This window comes from Orcinus orca, chromosome X (genome assembly GCF_937001465.1).
Source record: "Orcinus orca chromosome X, mOrcOrc1.1, whole genome shotgun sequence".
NCBI classification, from domain to species: Eukaryota; Metazoa; Chordata; class Mammalia; order Artiodactyla; family Delphinidae; genus Orcinus; species Orcinus orca.
The window spans coordinates 5,485,284-5,496,844 of record NC_064580.1 but is presented as its reverse complement, the minus strand read 5'-3'; positions in this window follow the sequence as shown (position 1 = coordinate 5,496,844).

The window sequence follows — 11,561 nt, the reverse complement described above, 5'->3', positions numbered from 1 at the left end:
GGTTAAAAGAGATGAACTATGTTAAAAAGCCACGAAGAGATGTAGAGGAATCTTAAATGCATACAACTAAGTGAAAGATGCCAATCTGAGAAGGCTACGTACTGCATGATTCCAACTATAACATCCTGGAAAAGGCAAGTCCATAGACACGGTAAAAAGAGCAGTGGTTGCCAAGGGGTGGGGATGAGGGAGGGGTGCACAGGTGGAGCACAGGGGATTCTCAGGGCAGTGAAAGTACTCTGCATGATGCTACAATGATAGAAACGTGTCATTATACATTTACGTAAACCCACAGAAGGTCCAACACCAGCAGTGAGCCCTAATGTAAACTACGGACTTCGGGTGATGATGTGTCAGTATAGGTTCATCAGCTGTAACAAATGTACCCTCTGGAAGGGGGTGTGGACAATGGGGGAGGCTGTGCATGTGTGGGATCAGGGGGTGTAGGGGAACTCTCTGTGCCTTCCCCTCCATTTTGCTGTGAACCTAAGACTGTTGTAAAGAGTCTTAATAAAGAAAAATAAGAGCGGTGAAAACAAATTTCTCCTCCATCTCCAGCACTGACTAAAAGGATCATCTTCATGTTACGTAAATATATGCAAACATAAACTGATTACAAACTCCTTAATCTCTAGCGTTACACAATAATGAAACCAAATGAAATTGACAAAGTAAAGCAAACGAAACCCATAAAATCCAAATTCTTGTTCATTTAATGTGATCGAAGCTTCTGTGCTGCTGACACCGAATGGCTGCTTAGAACATACGTGTGGATCTGGCCGCCGTGTGTGAGTCATGGCCAACTGCAGGGTGATGTACTTAACTGCAATGCCCCCCAGACTCACCACCCAGGATGCTTCTCTCTTCTCAGAAGAACAAAGTTCACTCAAACAACCGGCACTGAGGTCCTGTGGTATTCACTGGGAAAAACGCAGCATTTATGTACTTAGCCCATCTCTCTTCTCTCACTACTTGACCAAAGCAGAAGGTACCACTTGGCACCAGGGCAACTGTAAACACAGACAAAGGTACTGCACTGAGACCTCATACTGAGTCTTGTGTAAACTTAGCCATCTTGACAATGCAGGGTGTGGTTCATTAATTTTTAGATTAAATGAAATCTAAAATGAAGACAAAATGAAGACAAAAAAAAAATAAGAAGAAACAATGTGGCAGAAAATCAGCTGCATACCAGAAATTTGTCTGCAGGCCCCCAGATTAGATTCAATGACTTTTGGATCAATTCTGAACTGCTTTCATATTTCGTCCAAGAATATGTTCAAGTTGGTTCACAGGCAAAGAAGAGGAATAGTAGTTGACACAGACTGTAAATTTAGCTCTGTTATTTAATCACAGTGTGATTGTGAGGAAAAATATTTAATTTCTCTACCATGTTTTCCTCTCTTCAAAGAAGGGTCAGATGGTGTCTATGATCCGTTCTATCTTTAAAACTCTGTTTTAAATACAATAGTTTTTTGGCTGGCGCATCTATATGCTAAGTATAATAAAATTTTAGCTGCTATAAAATGATTTTTAAAAAATGGCTTTAGCCCTACACACTAAAACACTGTCACTGTCTAAAATCAAATCACTGTGAAACGGACATTGATATATATTGTGTAAAAATGTCTTTAGTTTAGTCTTCTCATTCATGGTTGCATGAATATACTTTTTGTACTTTCTTTAGCAGAGCTCAAAACAAAGTTATAGCACCCTCATTAGTGCAGTCCTAAACTGAATTCATCAGCTGTACTTCTCATACATTTCCTGTGTGTGCTAAAGTTCCTATAAAAATGATGTAAATTGATATATACCAGGGATCTGCAACACGTTCTCAGTAAATGGTGAGACGGTAAATAAGTTTGTGTTTTCAGGCCACATGGGCAGCTCTCCAACTCTGCCACTGCAGCAAAAAGCAATTATAGACAATATGCACATGAATGACCTTGGATGTGTGTCAGTAAAACAGGCAGTGGACTGAATGTGGCCAGGGGCTGCCATTTGCTGACACCCAGTGTATAGGAGGGACCCACTAAGATAATGTGAACGTAAGAAAACGAAGAATAATTTTCATACTCCTGTCATTGTTTAGATATTGAAACAACGAAACTTCAAAGTTTAACGTATCAGACATTAAATGGAAATTGTTATACATTTCTTAAGTGTTTTAATGTATGGTATCGTGTATGAAAATCAACCTGATACAATGCAAATATATGCTTATTTCTCTCATATGTGTTCGAAATATCTAATGCAAGGTAACTTCCTTTCAAACTCTTCCTTGAAATCAAGTTGAAAAACAGACTCAAAGGATAATTTGATATCAGTGAACAGTTAATTTTTCAGAGTATTTTCTTTTCTTTAACAAGCAATCTTGGAGGATAAAGATATGACAGCTTTTTTGCAAGGAAAATTTAGTAATTTTGAGAATTTTAATAGTAAAAAGTTCTTCCTTCTCCTTAGAAAGAATATTATCTGCTTTGAGGTAGTAGGTTATTTCTTCTCAAAGGTTTTGCTCTAGTTGGAAAGTCACACACCACCTTAATCTCACAGATAAAAACTTGGGGAGAGCATCGAAGATGGCAGAGTAGAAAGACCCTGAGCTCACCTCCTCTCAGGAGGACACCAAAATCACAACGATCTGCAGAACAAACATCAATGAAAGAAAGAAAAAAAAAAAAAAAAACTTGGACTTTTTGTCAGTTTCAAACAGGCATCTTTGAAGAGAAAGTCCTTATACAAAATGAACAAAACAGCGTTAGCATCATGTATTAGAACGCTGCTTACTGTCTGAAGTTATTGTAAAAAGGACATTGACATATAGCAGATGAAATATGCCATGCCGTGTCAAATTAAAACCATTTAAAATCCCAGGCTAAGTCAGCATGACCGTTGTGAACTGAATTAAATTTTATTCATGGGTTAAAACTGTTTTTCAGTCAATGGTTTAATAAGTACAATTTCAATCTTATGGTCCATCTAGAACTGTTTAACCAAGGCACACTGAATAATAATACCTTAAAAGAAACTGATCCAAACGGAAATGGTACATGCCAGTACCCCTAATTCAGAAAGAATGGTAGATAAAAATGTTCCTAACCGCTGACCTTGAGGGAAAATTAAATTGGGGTACAATAATAATACCTTTAGGCGGAAAGTCTTTGGAAGTGCAAGGGAAGCCCCCATGCCGAACACTGCCCACTATTTTCAATCTCCCTGTTGATATATACGTACGTGCCTACTCTCTTAGGGGTTCACAGAGATTCAGGCAGCCCGGAACAAGACAAGGAAGGAATTAAACATTTACATTTTAGGATCACTGAGAAATTTAAACCCATCTATTCAACTTATTAATATACATTCTTCCTTCAGAGTTTCAGGTTTGGACTTAAATAATCTATTTTTACGCAGAATCAACAATCAAAATACATATTTTTATTTCTGGTAAATGCTGGCCAGATAAGGAATGACGGGGGAAAGCCCAAACGAACTCTGAAAAGAGAAACAGAACATAGATGCAGTTATTAAACTGGGTCCTGTTTTGTTAAGTAACATCCTGGCGTCTCAGACCTGACTGCAATTTTCAGAAAGCAGAGGTACCTAGGATGAATTTGAGATTCACAGAGACACAAATGATTGTCAGAAGAATGTGAGGCAAAAATTTAAGAATCCCCAGAAGAAACAGATGGGGAATAGAAGGATTTCTGCAGGGTCAGTTCTTAAAGGACAAAGAAGTTTCACCCCCCACCCCCGCCTGCCAAAATCATAGGATGGAATGCCTTAAAAAAAAAAAAAAAATTCACATGTAAAGAAAAAGGGCACGTTTGATGTCTGTGAAAAATAAAACTTTTTGGACATTGGAATCAATATGTTCTGGTACAACGTAACTACAAATTATGCTTGTCATAGCGGAGAAATGCTGAGTCTGTCTCATTCTCTGTCTATCGTACAGTAGCCTTCCCCGCCCACTTGTGAACCTGTCCTGCATGTTTTTATTAGTAGATCCTACACTCTACTGTAGACTATTTCAACGGCTATGTTTAAAGTGACTTCGGTCTATCTTTACACATTTCTCCTGGTTTGTCCGTTTTCGCTGACAGTTTCTTGATTTTATCAAAGGGAGTGTGCACAAATTAAGATTCCCAATAAAGCGACATAAGGTCATTGATTTCAAAATAAATCAATTACCGTAGAACGAGCTAGGGCTTCAGCATCAGAAGATCTGGGTTAAAACGCCAAACTCTACCAGCAGCTAGGCACTTGGCAGCCCTGATGCAGTTAGATTCTTTCTCTCCCTCTCTCTCCCGGGTACATTTATCTGATCCAACTCCCTAGAAGATTTTTTATTTTGTAAAATGCGGCCGAGATCTGTGAAAGTTCTCAGCCAAGTGAGAAGTCCTGCACGATGACGTCAAGAGAGTGTAACAGAGGTGCCGGAATGCACGGCAGAAGACCAGGCTCCAGATGGACGCTGACATGTAACCAGCTGCGTGCCCCTGAGGAAGCCCTGTAGCCACAGCGGTGCTGTGGAAACGGTGCAGGTTTGCAGAGAGGGGAGACGCCCTTCGAATCCCCGTGTGCTGTTGGACATACTTGTTAGCTTTTCCCTCAACGTCCAAATTTGTAAAGAGCAAATGATACATCGGAGTCTCAGGGTTCGGTGGGAATTAAATCACATAAGGTGGTAAAGCACGGACGCCCGTCCCAGGGACTGGCATCTCCTCCGTGACCGCACATCCCCTCGAAGGCCCAGGTGGTGACGACGCACCTGCCACCTGTGCCGGCAGGGGACGCCCTCAGCAGGCCTTGCACCTGCCGACCTGGTGTCGCTCACGACTCCCCTCCTGCAGGGGGCTGCCCACCCTGCCCTGAATGCACAGACCGTACCCACCCCTCAAGGCCGAGGTCAAAGTCACCTTCCCAGGAGAGCCCTCACTGTCCGCCAGCCTCAGCCAACTTCCCCTCTGAATTCCCAGAGCGATTACCATGGCCTCACGCCCTCTCTAACCCTGCCACACTACCAAGCACTACGTGCTGCTCCCAAGGTTTTGAGATTCTTATTTAAGTACCGACTTGTGGGCTCTTCATGTTTTAAATCACTCTATTGACCCCTACATTTTATAGTCCCTCACAGTGTCGTAAGTAGCACAGGGCTCAACAAGTAATTTTTGACCTCACTGCTTATGACTCTTCCACGTGCGCATTTAAACTTACCATCTTTAGTTTGCAGCAGGTTGACAAAAACAGAGGTAACTATAGAACATCACAAAATTTATTCTTCCAGCTTTTATTTTCAAAATACATTTGCTTATGCCTGTCATTTCAACCTTCTACCCTCTCAGCAGTGAAAGACGTTTCAGATAGACTGAATTCCATTTTTTAAGGTGGGATCATCATTCATCAAGAGGTGCTGATCTGGGCTTCCCTGGTGGCGCAGTGGTTAAGAATCCGCCTGCCAATGCAGGGGACTCGGGTTCGAGCCCTGGTCCAGGAAGATCCCACATGCCACAGAGCAACTAAGCCCGCGCGCCACAACTACTGAGCCTGCGCTCTAGGGCCCGAGAGCCACAACTGCTGAAGCCCGTGCTCCTAGAGCCCGTGCTCCGCAACAAGAGAAGCCACCGCAATGAGAAGCCCGCACACCACAATGAAGAGTAGCCCCCGCTCGCCGCAACTAGAGAAAGCCTGCACAGCAACGAAGACCCAATGCAGCCAAAAATAAAATAAATAACATAAATAAATTAAAAAAAAAAAAGAGGTGCTGATCTGACTTGACCAACATTTCACATAAGGGACACTGTTGCCTCTGTTGTTATCAGTTTTCATTATGATTACTTCTCAATCCAAAAATCACATTAAAGATAAGATTTCTCAATTAAAAAATCAAAATACACAGTTTAATAAAATAAATTTTAAAGCAAGACTGTATAATTTATATATACCTTAGTATTTCTAGAGAAAAATTAACATTTAATTTGCATATTCAGATACCTGTTAACACTGACCTGTTTACTTGGAAGGTCTTGCTGTGCACATCTGTAGACCTAGCAGTTCATATTCACTGAACTCAAAAAATGGGGGGCAGTTTGTTATAGTCATATAGCTGTAGATGCAGCCAACCTGTGTGTGTGTATGTGTGTGTGTGTGTGTGTGTGTCTGTGTGTGTGTGTGTGTGTGTTATTTTCCGCTGAGGATATTTAGACACTTGACAAAGTAGAGAGTTCTCTATACAATGTATTACTGAGTTTGACCACAGCAAACCCCCTGCCCAAGAACTCTTCTGAAGCATATTTTTCTGTCTTTCCAGGTCTTATAGCTAGTTCCCAGTTCAGTACAGGCAAAAAAAGATGCTGATGTTAAAAAAAATGAAACTGACACTTGCAGAAATAATCAGTATGGCTTCCTGGCTGTGGATCACAGTACCAGTCCCATAGCTGTACTCACAGTAACTGCAAGATGATGATTGTTGTGGGAAAGCCCTACCTCAAGACACTGCGTGACGCAAAGCCGGGAGATGAAATAAAAGGTAAGTCATTTGAAAATTCACCTGGTCTGACCATGTTGGAATACAGAGTTGGAATGACTAATGGCAAAGCAATTTTAATGTTCTTAAAAGTAACAAGCTTTTTTCTGGGCTGGGGAGTGGTGCATTAATTTAGCAAATGCAATAAAACCCCGTTTTGCATTTGAACATCTCCTGAGATCAGAGTACAGCAAAATCATTCTCAAAACCTACCCAGATTAATATTCTGCTTTATCACCATGCTAATGAGTATGACTCAACCAGGTTACAATATGGGATGTGGTCGGACTACAGCGTTAAGTTGAAACAGTCCTTATTCACCAACAATATTTTAAATCACTCATTTGAGAAAGGAGGAAATATGGTTCTGCTCCTGGTAAGTCATTAGAATACTGTATCTGACCACTTTTCCACTGACAGATTAGCATATCTTCACTTCACTATGAGAACAAATTCAAAGAGCTTAGACAAAGAGATTGTGACACTATTTTTTTCGACAAGCCAGTACCTTTCTTTTTTTATTTAGTTTTATTTTTTTAAAATTTTTTTGCGGTACGCGGGCCTCTCACTGCTGTGGCCTCTCCCGTTGCGGAGCACAGGCTCCGGACGCGCAGGCTCAGCGGCCATGGCTCACGGGCCCAGCCGCTCCATGGCATGTGGGATCCTCCCGGACCAGGGCACGAACCCGCGTCCCCTGCATCGGCAGGTGGACTCTCAACCGCCAGTACCTTTCTTATCTCCAAATGTGAGGGCCTGAGTATAACACATTCGAAACACCCTGATTTAGATGGGATGGAAGAATTTAATATATTTTAGAGGAGAGTATCATACCCAAAGTGGTTTAAAAGATGACAATTTTTTCACTTAAAGTGCAGGAACCATTTATTCAAAACAATGCTCATATATAGAACACATGGCTTACCCAATGGAACTGGATGAAACAAACTCTTCTTATACCACTAAGCACAGCTACATATGGATTTAGTAGTTTTTCAGTGTGCTACCCCAGGAATTTTTCTAGGGTTCATAACATAATTTATATGAGAGAATGTGTTCTGAGTTCTGAACAACCACTTACAAAGGGATTGCTGGAACTTTTCTAATGTAATAAACATCACCATGACAATATACAATGTTGCTTAATATTTGGGGCAGCCTTTATTTACCTTCAGTGATGATACAACTTGCAAAACCATGTGGTATTAAAGAGAAGGAGTCTGATTGTCTTCAATGAAACCCTTATGAAACTGGGAAGGTTTGCCTAATGTGTTTGACTCTTAAGGAGTTACTTACGGGAAATAAGAAAAATGGTTAATAGGTGCTTCCACATATGTGACAGGAATATTGCAGAGCTGGAAAATGACAAAGATGTGCATTTGTCTTGCAGGGGCCACAAAAGACTTACTTAAGTGAAAATCTAGGTCAAAATGCACTTTGGAACCTTACTCTCCTCTGGGTATTGAAATAGAGATTATTGCTTTTATATCTCAGGACCCTGCCAGGCATGGTGTGAGTATCAGGGATGGGACAGGTGACACCAGATTGGAAGACAGTTAGAAATTAAACCTGCCCAGTTGTTAAAGGTGAGCTGCTCAAAACCCCAATCCAACAAAGGGAAGACACACCTACTGGTAAGAAGAGAGCCAGACAGGTGTACAAGAAAAGCCAAGAGAAGTTATCCGGAAGGACAGTAGATCGGCCTCAGGTTAAAAACACAAGCTTTGGAATAGGTCAATCTTGAGGGTACAGTCAGACTCTGCCACTTCATAGGTATGCAACCTGCACCAGGTTTTTAAACTCCTGACTCTGAGTTTCTTCTTACGTAAAGTGGGAATAACACTTCACATCTGATACAACTGTTGTAGAGCTCAAGGGCATGAGGTGTGCTAAGGGTCTGGTGCACCACAGTGACTCATATTAGTGCACCAAGCAATAGGACTTGACGGAGAGGCACTCGGGTCTCACGCACACCAGACCCACGCACACCAGACGAGGAGATGTAGCGGGACAGGGGGCAGGCAGGCAGCTCTGTAAGCTGACAGCAGTGCCTCAGGGAATTCGGCTTGGAACCCACACCGGTACCAGCACCGCCACCAAGGTGGCCTCCAAGATCGCTCCAGGAAAACAAATTCAAAACCAAAGGCACGCGAGCTACACAAATGCACCTTTCCGAGAAGTCTGCTGTTCCTTCCCTTCCAATCACCCCCAAGCCCTTACCAGGGAGATAGACACTGGGAAGATGCCCACTGGGTGGCTCATCCTCAAAGCAAGGTCTGGGAGATTTCCAGCTTCTGGAAGTTTAGGGTTCCAGAAAGGACAGTGAGCTCACAGAGCATGGATCTGGTGACCAGAACCAGAAAAGGCAGGCAGCATGTCACAAGAGAAGGGCAAACTGGAATCTGGTTACTGCATCGTTTGTGCAAAACCAAGGATAGACTAGTAGATGGGGGCTTGATGCCAGGTACCACAGTGCTCCTGCAGCTAGAAGGGGATTGAATTTAGAGGATTAACTGACCCAAGCAAGGGACACAGAACATGGCAAAAGAGCAGAAAACTGGCTCCACCAACAAGGTAGATACCCAAGTGTAAAGGGCACATTGCCTGTCAGTGTACCAAATGTGTATGCCCTTCAAGACCATTAACACATCTGGCTCTAGTTTAGTTCTCAAAACTGTTGCAAGGTGTAAAATTGCTTCTGTCCTTTCTCAACGGTTGTGTTGGCATCTAAAATGACACGGTAAAGGTAAACCTCTGTTAACCGGGACAGAGAAGCTTTGAAAGCTTTGGTGTTCTAATGACTAACTTAAACATCTCATGTATAAACATGTGTTGTGTTTTAACTACCTGACCTCCCAACTGAGATTTATGCGTCTCCCTCTTTCATTTTCCCTTTATTCATAGTACTCTCCCAGCTCCTAACTGTAGCTGGTTTGATATCTAACCCGTGACTGTAAAGGACACACACCACTTGGCCAATAAAGATGGTGATGATTGGATGGGGGCTTCCATCTAGATACGTTACTTAACCCTTAGCCAACAGTTGCTTTCCTCCCAGAACTTTCTTTCCCACTCAAGAAATTAAAACCCCATTGTGACATCAAAAAACGGGTGAAGGCTCAGCTCTTTTCAGATCGTCTGCTGCCATAGTTTCAGGCCTGCATTCTTCTTGCTCCATTCTGCAAAACAGTGGGATTTAGCTCCCTTCTAAAAGGTGAGAATAAGCCACACCATGAGGCTTCCAGAGACTTCATTCTCTTTGCCTTTTCCGTAACGGTGGACAGGAGTTTCCCCATGTAAGTCAAAGGGGCTGTAGCAATTAGGCACAACAGAATCTCCTCCACGTACCGTTTTATCGAATGACTTCCTGAACGGTGCAGCATTCAGAGTTGTAACTACCACATGGCGCACGGTCAGCCCACACTGATCTACACCGGCCCCTGCAGATCATCTATCTTTTTGCTCAAAGTAATCCACATAGGAACAGCAGGACTCAGTCCAGAGTTTTATGTTTTTAACTACGATACATCCAGAAGAGCGGTGACCACAGTTAAGTAGCCACAACACGGGCAGTGCACTGCTTTGTTCTGTTAGCGGATCAAGTTAACGCGTTTCTCTCCGTACACGGTACACAGAGAAAGCGTTAATCCACTTCAGGGCAGTTCACAAAAACCGGCGACGGGAAAGCAATGTAAAGCCAACTCTTCTGCGAATGTTTATCTGCGTACCTACACGTGCCTACATGTAGGGAATCCACACTGCTGCATATAGTGTCTCAGGTCCAGCTAGTTAACTAACTATAGGTCGTTAACTAGCTATCTTCTCATCAGTCAGGACTCAACAGCATGAAAATGCTTCCACTTTTTAATTATTCATGTTCTGAGTGCCTAGTTAAGCCACCAAATTGGCTAATGGCTGAAACTGCTGTACCAACTTAGTGCTGGCTTAGCAGTCAAAGGGAAGGAGCTACGAGAAGTCCTAGGGGCTGAATTTATACCAGGGTAAATAAATAAACCGTGGAAGAAGTCCTCCCTTCACAAGCTGCACTTGAGTACCCCCAGCCATCACCCAATCACTGCTCTCAGCAGGAACTGGATCCCTGCCTGAATCAGTACTTGAAATCTACAAACCATGATGCAATTATATTTTGTTTGGCTTTCACAGAAAATAAATCCCAAATCCTTCCGGCCCATTTACTTGAAGGGGTGACCTTCGTAAGATTTTCTCTATTGGAGCAAAGCTGTCTGTTAGGTGTCCCTGGTTCACACAGACACACGACACGGATCAACTGGTGATAATGCGCCTACAAGTTGTTAACACCAGTGGATTCTCCCTCCAGACGACGCTCTGGGTGGCTCCCAGGCCGCTCATCGTCAGTCACTTAACCAGACAGGACAATGCTGTGCAACTCCACGGCTGCAGGCAAACCAGTTCTTCCGCAGGAACGTGTTGGTTTAGTGACTCGCGCTGAGCCATGAAGCTCAGGGGCCTGGCAACCACTTTTCTCCATGCCTCGGTGCCGCAATTCCACACGGCTGGGCCCACCTCAACTTCTGTCAACTCATTCACAATCCTCAAATACATCCAGTACTTGCCCAAAGAGGAAAACCGTTAAGGTGAGGACTCTGTGTGTAAGTTTCACTTTAATGGACTTCACACATGAAAAGGAAGCTGAGTCTGTTTTGCTTGTAAACCTCAAGAAGCAATAGAGAACACAAGTTGAGACACATTTCAGTGTTTAAAGGGGAACCAATTGGAATCGTGATATAGTAGTACTTCCACTAATTCTCCACATTTACCACTGAGGATAAAAAAAAAAATACACTGCACTTAGAAAGTTCTACTAGACAATCATCTCTAAAGTCTGGGGAAGACACAGTTACCTAGGAATAAAAGAAACTGTTCTGTTGCTAGTTAACAACTGAAAAATAATCCACGCAACACTGTGTCAGGTTTCACTTTACAGCTACTCTGTATCAGGGTTTCTCAACATCGGCAGTACTGACACTCGGACCCTAACCATCCTCTGTCATGAGGAAGG